This window comes from Lygodium microphyllum, chromosome 9 (genome assembly GCF_053477565.2).
Source record: "Lygodium microphyllum isolate KBCC chromosome 9, Lygodium_microphyllum_v1.1.10, whole genome shotgun sequence".
Taxonomy (NCBI): domain Eukaryota; kingdom Viridiplantae; phylum Streptophyta; class Polypodiopsida; order Schizaeales; family Lygodiaceae; genus Lygodium; species Lygodium microphyllum.
In genome coordinates this window covers 150,455,790-150,459,607 of record NC_141143.1, presented here as the reverse complement: position 1 = coordinate 150,459,607, position 3,818 = coordinate 150,455,790, and the positions used below count along the sequence as shown (strand labels likewise).

The 3,818-nt window shown below is 35.0% G+C and overlaps 1 pseudogene; it reads right to left on the bottom strand.

Annotated features, from left to right (window-relative positions):
• Positions 1-1,112: 1,112 nt before the first annotated feature.
• Positions 1,113-2,965, bottom strand: LOC148031713 (uncharacterized; annotated as a pseudogene).
• Between the last annotated feature and the right edge of the window lie 853 nt (positions 2,966-3,818).

Here is a 3,818-nt window from a genome sequence, read left to right as displayed (position 1 = left end):
GCAAAGTTGTCTCCAATGGACAATAGCTCACGCAAATGATCAAGGTTCTCTTCATAAATGGGAAGGTCTGAGTCATTTTGCATTGGCAAAAAATGAAAATTGTTGATGTCTCAATCCTCCTCCTCCTCCTCATCATTGCAAGTATCCTCTAGTTTTGGGATATGCTAGATGATTAGATATTTCCATTCTTCTATGTGTTGTTGATTCTTCTATCTTCTTCATTGTCCAGAGAAACATGAGAGTGTTTGATAACATAAATCACATGGATTATACTTTGAATATCCATCAATGCAATGAAATGAGCATGAGCCTGCAACACACTCATAGTCTCATTGGTTATTGCATTGCACATCATCCTTGGAAACTAGTTTAAAAACTCTATGCATACTACATACCTTATCTCCAAGTTGAAATGTCTTATTAAAAAGTTGACTACATCGGCTACACACTTGATAGGCCAACCATATAGTTTCTACTCTTTGTGAGTGAGGGTTCTCTTTAAGATTTCCCTAGCTCCATTGTGCTCCCCTTTTCCATAACTTGATGTTAAGAAGTTATGCATCAACTATAAACCTATCAAGTGATAATACCTAGCAATAAATTACAAAGGTCTTCAAGCTTTAAACTGAGATGCTGCACCATCTAACCATACCCAGTGATTTTGTAAAGAACGACCTTTCTATTTTAATCACTTATCATGGATAAGAGAACAATGATGTAATCATACAACTTATCATTAGATATGTAAAAGTGGAGTGTTTTCTCCACTGCATCTGTAGCATTCCTAACATAAGTTATGTGAACAAGTATCATAACTTGATTAGACCTCTAGTGCATGAATTATATTTTTTTCTATATCTTAAATGAGTGATTCTCTACAAATTCAAGAATCAAAACAATAACATTAGATGGAAACTTCATTACACACTCTTTAATTTCTTGTGCCTACCATCGAAAGTTGAAGTTGTGCTTGAGGAAGCATGTAAGATGAGAGGAGAACATATCAATAAAAGTAGAGCTTCTCATTCATTGCACCATCTAGTATTTTCTTTTCTTATTAGCCCCACATGCATCCATTTTCCTTGTTGAGAAATTCATGAATATTTTCATAGTCATATAATATCCCTACTATCCTCTAAAGTATCATTAGGATACATTGTCAACCTCTTAGCTCCACATCTACCACAATCCCCAAACAAGCATTTTTTAACATGGTATTTTGAATCACAATGCTTTGGATCCATAAATGATTCCCACATATTGGTGATGCCATGATATATTGATTGGTTTGCCATACATTGACTTGGATAATCATTTCTGCAAAAGAGACAAAACATGTACATGCATGATCCTTTCCATAGTGCATGAACTTATTTTTTCTCATCCCTCCTTAAAATATATCATTTGGGCATGATATACATAGCAACATGTATATTGCTTCTTCAATTTTTAGACAAAATAAGGCTTCAATGCCTCAAAGCATCTAAGAGATATTTGTACTTCTAGATGAACCCTTATAAGAGATATTTGTACTTCTAGATGAACCCTTATGAATATTTGGTACAACTTAAACTATGAAATTAAGCTTTCAAACTCCTGAGGTTAATTTTTCATTTCAAATAATCATTTATTGTGCAAAAACTATTTAGTATAGATTTAGGAATCCACAGTATCAATTTGGTACTTTATAATACCATTTTGAGACTTTACATCAAAATTTTGGCATTGTGTTAGGAAATATGACAAAGCACTTTTTTGGTTCTACCAATTTGGTACTTTGCATTAAAATTTTGGTACCATGGTTGGAAAAATAAAAAGTTACTAGATCTAATTGGTACCCCTTTTGGTTTTACATAGACCCACTTTGGTTCCACAAAAGTATTTGGTATTGTTATAGGAAATATTAGAGTATTGGAGACATTTCATATCCCCATTTGGTATCGCCTGTACCAATTTGAATCTTGTACTATATCTTTTTGATAATGTATAGTAGCAATTTTCTACTTCACAAAAGCATTTGGTATTTTATTAGTACTATACTAGGGAATGTGTTAGAATACTAAATTCATTTGGTACTGTACATTTTTTATTTTGTACTTCATAGAAGGTTTTCATACTTCAAGGTGTCTATTTAGTACTATAACAAGGAATGTACTGGGTACTAGATCCATTTGGTACTATGCATCACAAATTTGAAACTTTATAAAACATTTTTGGTAGTGTACTATGAGATACAACACACTCCTAGAGCGATTCTGCCACCCCATTTGATGGCAAAGTGTAGAATCATGAGGGTATTGAAAATTACCAAATCGGTATAACACTAGCAATGTGCTAGTATCCAAACACGATGGAATGCTCTAAGAATGTCCCTTATATGAAAGTAAAGAGTAGATGGATCTTTGAGATTATTACATGGTGTTCCAATTAGATTAAAAGTGCTATTGAGTATATGATGATACAAGGTACAATTTGAGCACCTTCATATCAATATAGGCTCAATTATAGCAAATGTTTCTACAAGAAACAAATGATGTGCTTTAAGTTCGCTATAGGGAATGTAACAAGCTCAATGACATATACTACACGTAGATTACAACACACTTGACACAAAATAGAAGAATAAAAGATAATAGAAATGGTTTGAGTTAACCTAGGAGTCATCAAGATATGGAAAGAATGCTTTTCACAACACTTTTTTGTCCAGTACATTTCTGACATATATCCTTTTTGTTGGGTGAAACTTGAGCCTCCATGCTCCAAAAGGCATACACTAGATCTCTTACTTCAATTGTGACGATATCTGTCTAGGCAATTGTCTTTAATAGACACTCAATGGAAAAACTTCCTTATGAATCCCAAGCTGAGAACTGGCTGTAGTAATGTTTCTTTGATGAATAACCAAAATACTTTCTATTCTTGTATACTTCATTTGTGTTGTGTCATCGACATTATTCACCATCATTGTTAAAGATGATCCCTTTAAGAAGAGAGCTCTCATCTATGGAGTGGGGGCATCTTGATTTGGCTGAGCATGTTGTGGATATTGGATAGAAGAGCGCTCTCAACATTACATGTTGATGATTATAGAACTTGAAAAGTCGGATGAAGCAAGAACTATTTGAATAACTCTCTTTGGGCACTTGTTGTATGTCTTGGTACTTTCTTGCAATTTTTTTTCCATAATTGGACATTTTCTTTCTTTGCTTTGCTTCATATCCATTTAAGATGCATTTGTCAACTTGTTACTTTCTTTTTCTTTTTGTCTCTGTTCTCTTTGCTTTAGTAGCCTAGTATTTTGCTTCATATCCATTTAAGATGCATTTGTCAACTTGTTACTTTCTTTTTCTTTTTGTCTCTGTTCTCTTTGCTTTAGTAGCCTAGTATTTTGGTGAGACATTATTCCATCCCTAAATCTAGACATGGTGGATAGTAGATTTCCATAGTGCACACACCCCTTCTATCTAGATTCTTCCCTTCTACTTTGAGAAGAGCTCAAATCTGCGGACACCCACCCCACCCCCTCCCCCCCCCCCCCCCCCCCCCCCCCCCCAACCACCACCACCACCAAAAAAAAAGAAGAGAGAAAAAGCTACATGATTAGTTAGGTGCACTCACATTTCAATGCACCTAGAGGTCCTCAAAATAGGTTCATCTAGTGGCTTTGGTTGGTTGGTTCTGTCTCTAACTCCCTAGCCCTTTGCTCTAGATTCTCAAGGCACATCAAGGGCAAGACATCCCAAGTTTCTTAGGTGATTTGTCCCCACCCTGAAGCATGACGTTGTACAATAAATCTTCACACCAATTATGTCCTCAAG